This window comes from Cervus canadensis, chromosome 16 (assembly GCF_019320065.1).
Source record: "Cervus canadensis isolate Bull #8, Minnesota chromosome 16, ASM1932006v1, whole genome shotgun sequence".
Taxonomy (NCBI): Eukaryota; Metazoa; Chordata; class Mammalia; order Artiodactyla; family Cervidae; genus Cervus; species Cervus canadensis.
Window position 1 is genome coordinate 64,617,327 of NC_057401.1, and position 12,311 is coordinate 64,629,637.

Sequence of the window (12,311 nt, forward strand, 5' to 3'; positions counted from 1 at the left end):
GGAATTCTCCAGGCAAGAATACTGGAGTGGGTTGCCATTTCCTTTCCCAGGGGATCTTCCCAATCCAGGGAAGAAAAACTGGTTTTTAAAACTATGAAAAATAATCTCATCACTTAAAAATACAAATTAGAAACTACAATAGAATATTATTTTCTATTATCAACTTAGCAAAGTTAAAATCTTTTTTAGAATCCGTTGTGTTGGCAAGAGTGTAAAGAAAGAGGCATTCTTATAAATATTCTTTTATACTCTTGACCGGAGATGTAAATGGGTACAGCCTCTCTGAGCAGCAATTAGGCAGTTGTGATTAAATTTTTAAAGTTCACATACCCATCAACCCGGCACTTCCTTACACACTGCTTGCACCGAATGGTCTGTCGTCAACTCTTCATCACCACCTTCTAAAGTCTCTGAATCGTAAAAGAAAAGGGAGGAGCTACATCCCCCAGAAGCCCCTCCCAGGTTCTGAGTTACTCCGCCAATGAGAAGCCCTCGCGGATACGAGAAGGGGAGGGGCCACCACTGTTTTGCATTCAGAGGTGGAGCCAGGCTGGGGGACAGGGGCCTGAGGCTTGCTCCTGGCGCCTCTTGAGAACCACCACTTTGGGCTACAGTGTGAGGTCCCTGGTGAGGGCTTCTGGGAGCTTACAGCAGTTTCACAGCGAGCTTGTAAGGATCACCCACTCAGGGGCTTCAACCTGAGACTGCTTTTTGCATCTTCTCTAACCTTAGCTCCCCGGTGGCTCAGAGAGGAAAGAATATGCCTGCAGGGCAGGAGACCCGGGTTCGATCCCTGAGTGGGGAAGATCCCCTGGAGTAAGGGAATGGCAACCCACTCCAGTATTCTTGCCTGGAGAATCCCAGAGCCTGGCGGGCTAGAGTCCATGGGGTCGCAAAGAGTCGAATATGACTGAGAGACTAACATTTACTTAATCTTCGCTGACCTGGGTGTGCCAAGGATGTGTAAGCCCTCACTCCCTTTATTAAAATCTTTAACACCAGAACTACATGGACTGGCTTCTGTTTTCCTACTGACCCCAGTCTGACATATTTATCTTGAGAATGTATCCTACAGGCATACTCATAAACATATACACACAAAAAATCATTATTTCTAACAACAAAAGACCATATATATATATATAAATAGTCGACAATTAAAAATATCATGATGCATCTATATGATAGAGTGCCATTTCCAATTTTAGGGGGAAAAAAAACACAGTGCTTCATGGATCCATGTGCACCAATTTGCAATGAAAATAATTTCAAATTAGTTTATCTTGTAAGCTACCATTTGTGTAGCAAATACAAAGAAGATTGCCAGGTATATGTATACATAAGAAACCAGTGACCAAGCACACCTTTAAGGAAAAATTAAAAAATCAGGAGTGGGAGGTAGAGCTATATTACCCCAAAGACATTTTCACTCTTGAATATTCTATCATGTGCACATATTTCAAAAAAGAAACTACTAACTAATCAGATGACATAATCATCATGAAAGGCCAGTGAGGCATCAACAAACTGGACAACATATTTCTTCCCTTTTCCTCTCTTTCTGTTTTGCATTTTTCTTGAAATTTAAAACAAGTTGGAGATGAGGACTTTGACCTTCTTGTTAGAGCATTTTAGAATAATGTCCATTTACTCTTTTGAGAATAATTTTCTACATCCATTCACACTGTCTAACACTCTCTCCTTATACCCCAAAGATGAGGTAGGAACTGCATGGAGACCTACATGCTCCCTGTTCTATTCCAACATAGGATTAGTACTTTAATTAGCTCTTTATCTTGCTGAGCTGAAGTTCCTACTGTCCTTTGGTTGATAAATTCAAGAGGTTGATTTCACTGTTTTCATATCTTACCTCTAATGAAAAAAGAATGAACAAAAAAAGAGGCACCCTGAATACTTGGGAATAGAATCCACATTCTTTAAATTTTGTCACCATCCTCATCCTTGTCGAGAGACTGGACGACTGATGGATGCCCTCCATGGAATGGTGATAATTTGAATTCCAGTAACACTGAAACTGGTTTCAAATCACAAGCCCTGAAAAACTCCAGCTTCAAGTCACTCTTTACAACCCCAGACCTGTGATAAATAGCTAATGTGATTCATCAGACAAATAATAGCTAGTATTTTAACTTTTCATGAAACCTTTTCTATTTCAGCAAAAACCTTTCTTTTTTTAGACCCTTATAATATTATGTATAATTGAAGTAATCACTGTCGTGTCATATGTAGTTTTAAAAATGGCCATTCAACAATGTATTCAAATATACACTTTTAAATGATTATTATTATTGCTATTGTTCATTTTTAGATGTAAGAAGATATTTCCCGGCTCTCTTTGATATTCCCACATAACAGAGCACTGACTATGTTTTACTCTGCCTTATACACAGTGTCCCCTGCCTTCCCAGCTACACGTGTCAGTAATCGCACATCTCTTCTTTACTTAAGCAGTTTTGAGCTGGGCTTCTCTCTCTTCAGAAGGCAAGAGTCCCAGTAGCTCTAACCCTGTCTGTCCTCCTCTGCAGGGCCAAGAGATAGACAGCCTCACACGGCTCTCCCTTGAGTCATTCTGTTAATTCAGCACCTGATCACATATCCCCTCTGAACACAGATGGGGGGGTGTTCTATAACTTATGTCAGCACTTTCTTCCCCTATACCTGCTCTGCCTCCAGGCCCCCAAGGTCTGCCTCAGGTCCCCCTCCCTGCAAACCTAAGTGACACTGCAAGAGACAGCGATCACGTCCAGGAAGCTTAAGGTAAAAGATGCATACAAGGCGTTATGGGTTGAATTATGCCCCCCCCCAACCAGAAGATGTGTTCAGGTCTGAACCCCGGCACCTGTAAATGAACCTTGTTTGGGAATAGGGTCTTGGTGGACGTGGATCAAGTCAAGGTGAGTTCATTAGAGAGGCCCTCCTCTGGTATGACTGGTGTCCTTAAAAAGAGAGGAGAAAGGACTTCCCTGTGGTCCAGGGGTTAAGATCTGCCTTCCCCAATGCAGGGGGTGCAGGTTCCATCCCTGGTTGGGGAACTGACATCCCACATGTCTCGGGGGCAAAAAAAAAAAAAAAAAAAACACAAAACAGAAGCCATATTGTAACAAATTCAATAAAGACTTTAAAAATGGTCCACATAAAAAAAAAAAAAAAAACCTTTAAAAATAAAAATAAATAGAGGAGAAGAGACATAGAGACAGACAGACAGAAGGCGGTGTGAAGCAACACAGAGAGCATGCGTGTAACAGCAGAGGCAGAGATTGGCGAGACGCAGCCCCACACCAGGGACTGCCGAGGATGGCCACCCATCCCCTGGAGCCAGCAGAGGGACCTGGACTGATTCCCTCCCTCCTACCTCGAAGGAAGCCAACCCTGCCCACGCCTTGGCCTTGGGCTTCTGGCCTCCAGAAATCTGAAAGGCTACATGTCTGTTATTTTAAACCACTTAGTTGGTGGGCTTCCCTGGTAGCTCAGTTGGTAAAGAATCCGCCTGCAATGCAGGAAACCCCGGTTCAATTCCTGGGTTGGGAAGATCCCCTGGAGAAGGGATAGGCTACCCACTCCAGTATTCTTGGGCTTCCCTGGGGGCTCAGCTGGTAAAGAATACACCTGCAGTACGGGAGACCTGGGTTTGATCCCTGGGTTGGGGAAGATCCCCTGGAGAAGAGAAAGGCTACCCACTCCAGTATTCTGGCCTGGAGAATTCCATGGACTGTACAGTCCATGGGGTCATAAAGAGTCAGACACGACTGAGCAACTTTCACTTTCAGTTTGTGGTCATTTGTTACAGCAGCCGCAGGAAACTCATCCTTAAGGAAACTCATACATAAGGACGCTGGGTCGTCTTTAAGTTAGTCAAGGACAGGACCAGGGGAAGCCAGGCCCTGGGACCCTCCAGGCTTGGTCTCTAGCCCGTCCCCTCTACAGCTCACTTTCTTCTTCCCTCTCTCATCACAGGCCTTCCAGAGGGGCAAGATCGCTCAGTCAGCTCAACTCCAAGCTTCATCTCTCATGACTTCTGCCTCTAGAGAGACTCTAGGCTCTTTGGGTCAGGAGCCCCCTTGGACAATTAGCTGTGGGCAGAGGTGGGAGGGCCACACTGCACGGAAGCACTGTTGAGAAGAACGTGGCCAAAGACAGCTTCCGGGAGACAGGGACGATGCTCTGACTGAAGACTACAATTCCGCCTTCTAACCTCATGTGCCTGCATACATGCTCAGTCACTCAGCCATGTCCAACTCTTTGTGACCCCATGGGCTGTAGCTGCCTGTCCATGGGATTTCCCAGGCAAGAGTACTGGAGTGGGTTGCCATTTCCTTCTCCAGCCTCATATGCAATCTTCCCCCAAAGTTTCCTTCTTCCAGATTCCTCTCTCTCTCTCTCTCTCTCTCTCTCTCTCACACACACACACACCCTTGACGTTTTCTGCTTTCTGAAGCATTGTTAGAGAGCAAACAACCTACCATACAACAGGCAACCGTGCATTCTACTCCACAGAATGTGTTCAGCTAGTTTTCAGTTCAGTTCAGTCACTCAGTCATGTTCGACTCTGCGACCCCATGAATCGCAGCACACCAGGCCTCCCTGTCCATCACCAACTCCCGGAGTTTACTCAAACTCATGTCCATCGAGTCGGTGACGCCATCCAGCCATCTCATCCTGTCATCCCCTTCTCCTCCTGCCCCCAATCCCTCCCAGCATCAGAGTCTTTTCCAATGAGTCAACTCTTCGCATGAGGTGGCCAAAGTATTGGAGTTTCAGCTAGTCTTAACCCCTATGATAACAACACACCAGTCTACACTCTAAGAGTTTTATTGATGACTTATTGGCAGTGCACACGGTAAAACTTCCTTGCAAGCTCATTATTCACAAAGGTATACAACAGGTATTCCTCAGGGCACTATACTTTGAGCTTGCAAATGTCTGCAATCTGCAGGAGGCCATACCTCGCCCTGTGCTCTGGTGTCCGGTTCATGTTTAAGCTAAACAAGCTGAGGATTCCCTGGTGACTCTGCCATGTTGCTGTCAACTGCTGGTGCCCATTCATCGCAGCACAAAGTGAATGGAACTGACACGGTGGATTTGAGGCCCCGACTGGCTCTGGAGACATATAACCCTTGCCTTCCTAGAGGTAGCTGAGTGGAGAAGAGTGAATGGTTATGAGAATCCATTACCGCTACTGACAAATTAACCGAAAACATGTTCTTCCTATAGTCATTCAGCAGCATCACCTTTGAAGACAGAGGACAATGAAGTGATGGATGGGCATCCTCCAATATCAGCTCCACTTCTTTATCTAATGAAGGGCAAGCTCCAATATATTGAATTAATCATATGACACAATCAAATTTTCTGTGAGAATTTTGGAGATTTTTCCTACCCATATTATTGATTACATCAATCGAGACAGACTAGGCTATGCCACAGTAATAAACACTCCCCGAAATCTCAACGACCGTAAACATCATTTCTCACCCTGCTCGTGACTATTATGGATTGCTGGGACCCTGCTCCATGTCGTCACTATTCAGGGACACAGGTTGGCAGACACTCTACCATCTGGGACATCACAGATGCTGTGGCAGAGGGGAGGGGGATCAGCACATCATGCATTAGCTCTTAAGGGGCTCTGCCTAGACAAACACCAGGTCACTTCTGCTCACATATGATTGGCCAAGGGAGCCACATGACCATGCCAATCCTCGAGGGGCCATGGAAGTACCATCTTAATGGCCGAAGAGTCCTAATGGTAATCTGCCTCTCTGGTGGCCAGTCAGCTCCGTTTTCTTCCTTTAGACAAAATTCACTTATTCCCTCCCCAAGAAGGACAACATAAAAATCCATCTAGTCACTGATCCAGCACCTCTGGGTGATATACGCTTGTCCCTTCATCAAAGGTATATTAGGCTCTTCTGGCTGGTGTGACGAAATACCGCAGACTTGGGACTTAGACGATAGAAGTTTATTTCACACAGCTCTGGAGGAGAGCTGTGGCGTCAGCAGGGCTAGCTGCCCCGAGACCGACCGTGTCAGCCTGGACCTCACCTCATAGCCTCACTTAACCTTGATTCCCTCTTTCAAAGTTCCTGTCTCTGAGTGGGGTCTCCTTGGGAGTTAAGGCTGCCACATTTGATTTGGGGGGACACAGTTCAGCCCGTGACAGCAGGTGGGACACAGCAACTAAAGTGGTCCCAGATACAGCTTTTCTCATTCTGGAGACACAAAATAAAAAGACACAGACACCCAATTTTCAAAGAGGAAACAAGGAACAGACAATGCCAACAAACATTTCTCTTTGGAAAGAGGGAGAACAGGAGATATATGACAGTGGTCTTCACCAGTCCTGAAATCCCCTGGACAAATATTGGGTTGGTCAAAAGTTTTGTTATTTTGGCCAACCCAGTACTATGAGGTCCACCCTGGGGGAGGGGGACATTGGTCCCTGAATGTGCTCCCTGCAAGAAGCCTCATTATCCCTCATCTTCCACAGGTCTTGGCTCCACATGCAGGTCCTTGCCCCATCTGAAGTAAGCATCAGGGGACATGCTCTGCTCGGGAGCTGTATGGCTTACTCAGCCCACTTCCCGACCTAAACATTTAGGGTCCAAGGGCCCTAAACAATTTTAATTTTAATCCAATTTTAATCCGGCCTGGTGATTCTTTAGGAAGTATACTTCTTGCAACAACTTCATCAGTCTTTTATCTATTTGATTCCAGAAAACTCCATGTGCCAACCAGTTATTTTGAACACCTGTCTTGGGACTTCCCTGATGGTCTAATGGTAAAGACTCTTCATGCCCAGTGCAGGGGGGCATGGGTTCGATCCTTGGTCAGGGAACTAAGATCCCATATGGCATGGCCAAAATAAATAAATAAAAGTAAATACTCTACAAAATTAAATAAACCTTGCAGAGGTTTTAATAATGGTGTGATAGCCAAGGAAATATAATCAGTTGAATGGTTTTTAACAGTAGGCACAGAGGTCATGCCCTGGGCTGCAAGACTCAGATTTAATTTTTTTTTATTACTAAGAGGTTTTCTTGATTTTATCTCCTGCTGTTTGGAGTCTAAAATCAGTCAGCTTTTTCAATATTGCAAAACCTCAAATCTTCCATGAACTCCTGCTTGGAATCCAGCTAATTCTTTTCTGACCTTGTTTCGTACAATACTTTGTCAAGTGCAGCCAGTGGAAACCAACATGTCAGTAATGCAGCTGACCCCCGAACAACACACATTTGAACTGCGCAGGTCCGCTAATGCTCAGGGATTTTTCAACAGTAAATGCTACAGGACTACACGATCCATGGTTGTCTAAGAGTCAACTGTATCGTCTTTCTGCAGCTTTTTCTAGCTGCAAATTCATTAGGCATATAATATGCCTTCCAAATAACTGTGGGCAACAGTTAAACCAAAATGTTTGCACCTGCATAACAAGGATTGTCATCTTTCCAGACGTCATCACAGTTTCTTCACTGCCTACAACTTGTCCTTCAAGCCAATGACAAACTATAATTTTCCTGCTATGTTAGCATCCAACTCCTGGTAGCAATTTCTGTATCAGTCAGAATAAGATAAACTATGCTACAGTAAGTAAAAGACCCACACTCTCCACAGCCAAAAAGTGAGTTTTCTCATATTACCTGTTCACTATGCATTGGCCAGTAGGGGGCGCAGAGCAGGCACTGCTACATCTCATTTGTGCTAAGAGACCAGGTCTGACAACGGAGAAGGAAATGGCAACCCATTCCAGTACTCTTGCCTAGAGAATCCCGGGGACAGAGGAGCCTGGTGGGCTGCTGTCCATGGGGTCGCACAGAGTCGGACATGACTGAGCGACTTAGCAGCAGCAGCAGCAGCAGGGTCTGACAAAGACAACACCATCTGGAACTGTTATGGTAGGAAGAAGTGAAAGTGAAAAAAGTTAGTCACTCAGTCGTGTCCGACTCTTTGGGACCCCACATGCTTCTCTGTCCATGGAATTCTCCAGGCAGGAATACTGGAGTGGGTTGTCATTTCCTACGCCAGGAGATCTTCCCAACCCACGGATTAAACCCGTGTCTCCTGCACTGCAGGCAGATTCTTTACCATCTGAGCCACCAGGCGAGTGTAGTAATTGATGCACTAAATCTTAATGATTCTGTCCATATTTTATTGACCACGTTGAGTCACATGGCCATACCTAATTTCAAGGAGCTGGGGAATTCCAATCCTACGCTGTGCCTGGAAAAGTCAAAGTGTGAGTTGCTCAGTTGTGTCCATCTCTTTGAGACCCCATGGACTGTAGCCAGCTGGGCATTTCTGCCCATGGAATTCTGCAGGCAAGAACATTGGAGTGGGTTGTCATTCCCTTCTCCAGGAGATCTTCCCGACCCAGGGATGGACCTGCACCTCCTGCAGAGCAGGCAGATTCTTCACCATCTGAGCCACCAGGGAAGGAGACCGCAAAAATAATAGTCAACAGTCCTTATGATGATCATACTCATTTTTTTTAGATCAAGACACCTGAGAATAAGCTCGAATAAACTTTCCAAAAGACTGCACGCAAAAAGAAGACACCAGGATTTCCCTGGTGGCACAGTAGGTAAGAATCTGCATGCTGGCACAGGGGTCCTAGGTTAGATCGCTGGTCAAGAGAGGATTCCACATGCCACAGAACGACTGAGCCCGTGAGCCATAATTACTGAGCCTGCAGGTTGCAGCTACTGAAGCCCCGTGAGCCTAGAGCCTGTGTTTAACAACAAGGGAAGCCAGCACAATGAGAAGCCCACTCACCACAAGCAAGAGTAACCCCTGCTCGCCTAGAGAAAGTCCATGCAAAGCAACAAGAACCCAGTGCAGCCAAAAATTGAATAAATAAATATAAATTATATATTAAAAAAAGAAGACACCAGTCTTCATCTATGGTTCTATATGCAAGAGAATACTTTAGGCCATCTCCCAATCTTTAAAATGCAGGTTCCACTGGATTTTAAGAGATGATACATGAAAAAAATAGAATTCTGTGTTCCAACAAAGTTGAAAAAAATGGATCAAAAATTAAAATGGGTTTCTTCACTGCAGAACTTTTCAGGAGCATCTCATGGAATGAGAGGACCTTGAAACCCATTTGGAGAGAAAATGGCTTTCATTTCTAAGAATATAATGCAGTAAGTGAATTATCTGGGTTGTATTTAAGTTTTGTTTCTCAGGTGAATTTATTCTGGGCTTGGTTATTTTTGAGGATATGAGCCATGGAATCCAAAAAAAAAATGACCTGTAACCACAGAAAGATATCTCTGAGTTATGGAACCAGGTCTAGCATGTCAGAGCTTCGTAGTTTGTGTTGCCATGATTTTAGGAGGCTCCTGGCATCTAACATAGAAAAATGTTCTCATATATGTAGATAATTCTTCTAACACAGATTCTGTTCTCTACTTCTATGCCTTAATCAGGCAAAGGGATGGACTGGGTTTTCTCTTCTCAAGCTGCCCTTTTTTTGGAGTTCTCTTCCCATAAAGACTATCTTGTCATTCATATTCATGCCATTTACTCACTCAACAGCAGAAGAAAGCTTCATCTAGATTCCATAAGGTCCATGGACCCGAACCAGACTCACTTGTGCAGCTTCACTGATTCCAACCTGTTCCACACATCTTACCCAACTGTTGCGAGGCTTTTCTTTGCTTTTGACCACAGTGTAATTTCCAAGCCCTGGTTTTCTGTTTGGAGGACAAGGAGGCTGGGTACCCATTTACATCATTACCATTGTGTTCACAACTGTTTCTTGGAACAGAACTGCTTTACAGTGTGGTGTTCGTTTCTGCTATACAAGGAAATGAAGCAGCCATATGCACACATGTATACCCTCCCCTTGAGACCTCCCTCCCACTCACTCCCATCCCACGTGGTTACAACTTTAGAAATGCAAGACTGATCATTATCTCCAGACACTAAACTGCATTATGAGCAATTTTATGTGTGATACACTCTCAAGAATGAGTCTGCTCTCTTGCTCTTCTCTTGCCTTATTTACTTCAAGAAGAACACTGGGAGTCTGCTCGAGAAGGATGATGCTCCGTGGTGATGTCTTCCCTGGGAGCTTCAAACAAGACACCACCAGCCTGCCAAGCATATGCAGGGGTGTTCCAATGTGAAAGAGAAGCTTCGCTGATCAGTGAACAGAACAAACCACAGATGCTAGTTTAGCTCTGGCTTGGATCAGAAGATGCAACTTACCCCACCTCCAAGAGCTGGTTAAAGCTCTGATTCACGCATGAACTACCCAGCCCATATGGGATGGGCCACTCAGCTCGAGCTAAAACTTTCTTAGAATTTTATAGAGTTCAGGAAGGCTTCCTTGGTGGTTCAGTGATAAAGAATCCATCTGTAGTGCAGGAGATGAGGGTTCAGTCCCTGGGTCAGGAAGATCCCTTGGAGGAGGGCATGCCAACCCGCTCCAACTCCAGTATTCTTGCCTGGAAAACCCCACGGACAAAGGAGCCTGGTGGGCAACAGTCCACGAAGTCTGGGTCACAAAGAATGATACTGAAGTGACTGAGCACTTATGCAGAGTTCAGGAAAACTGCCTCTGATAGCAACCCATTGCTGTTTTCTGATCATTACCTGTTTTCTGATCATGAATAATGCCATTTAAAGCCATACTCTGTTCATCATCGCAGTAAGACTTCAGCTCAGTTCAACTGCTGTCGTGTCCGACTCTTTGCAACCCCACGGATTGCAGCATGCCAGGTTTTCCTGTCCTTCACCAACTCCCAGTTTGCTCAAACTCATGTCCATTGAGTCAGTGATGCCATCCAATCATCTCATCCTCTGTTGTCCCCTTCTCCTCCTGCCCTCAAGACCCTGATGCTGGGAAAGATGGAAGGCAGGGGAAAGACTGAAGGCAGTATGACTTGCCCAGAGGTAAAATCTGTAAAGCGCTGCTAAAAGCCATCCTCCCACTCAAACTGCCTGCTCCATCTCCTTAAATGAAGTCTTAGTCTCTGGAAGTTCCCCCTTCTGGCATTAAAAAGCCCTCAGGAATAACTCATTAAAATGTTTCCCAGACTTCCTCACTAGGGTACCCCTAATAGAAGATAAGGAAGGTATCTGGAAGGAAATGTGGGAGGCATTTCTGAAAGGGTGCCAAAGTCCTTTGAAGAAGTCCCTGTTTTGTCTTTTAAATGTAAATAATTTCTGTGCTCTACTCCACAGATATTTATGCTTAATATAATCGTAAATACAGACTGAAGTACTTATGTCACTCAGAGTCTGATAGGGGAAACAAACTCCACCCATTATTTTAACTGAGAATTTAACATAAAAGCTTGATAACTAAGCACTGGTGTGACCTAAAAAATGCAAATAAGGGACAGTGAGATTCCCAGTCTAGTCAAAGCTATGGTATTTCCAGTATTCATGTATGGATGTGAGAGTTGGACTATAAAGAAAGCTGAGCGCCAAAGAATTAATGCTTTTGAACTGTGATGTTGGAGAAGACTCTTGAGAGTCCCTTGGACTGCAAGGAGATCCAACCAGTCCATTCTAAAGGAAGTCAGTCCTGAATATTCATTGGAAAGACTGATGTTGAAGCTGAAACTCCAATCGTTTGGCCAAGTGATGCGAAGAACTGACTCATTTGAAAAGACCCTGATGCTGGGAAAGATTGAAGGTGGGAGGAGAAGGGGGCAACAGAGGATGAGATGGCTGGATGGCATCACCAACTCAATGGACATGAGTTTGAGCAAACTCCAAGAGTTGGTGATGGACAGGGAAGCCTGGCATGCTGCAGTCCATGGGGCTGCAAAGAGTCAGCCACGACTGAGCTGAACTGAACTGAGGTTCCCAGAGGTTGTAATGCAGAAAGCAACTAAACACCCCAGGGCTGGGAAACAAAAGGAAGCGGTTGGGATCATTAAACCCTAGAAGCCGAGAAGCGAGTCCCAAAGGGGATGAAGGCCTCTGGAGCGGAGACATGAACAGCAGTGTGGGTGTTTCTGAGGGGATCAATGAAACAGGTTGTGTGCACGTGGGAAAAACTGCAATCATTATCACTGCAACATCGCATGTTGTGGGGTAAGGAACCGTCAGCAGGCAGTCAGTCACTGGGTGGTCACTAACAGGAAAAAGCAGCAAGGAGGACCCTGCTTCCTCCTCCAGCCTAGCAGCAACCCTCTGGCGCCCACTTTGGGCAGTGCCTTAAAAGGAGCAGGTCAGAAACAGAACCAAGGTTGCAGACACACAGCCCAACACCAACACACTGACCACAGAAAGGTTGGGGGAGCTAACAGCTGAATCAACACAGTCCTTGATTT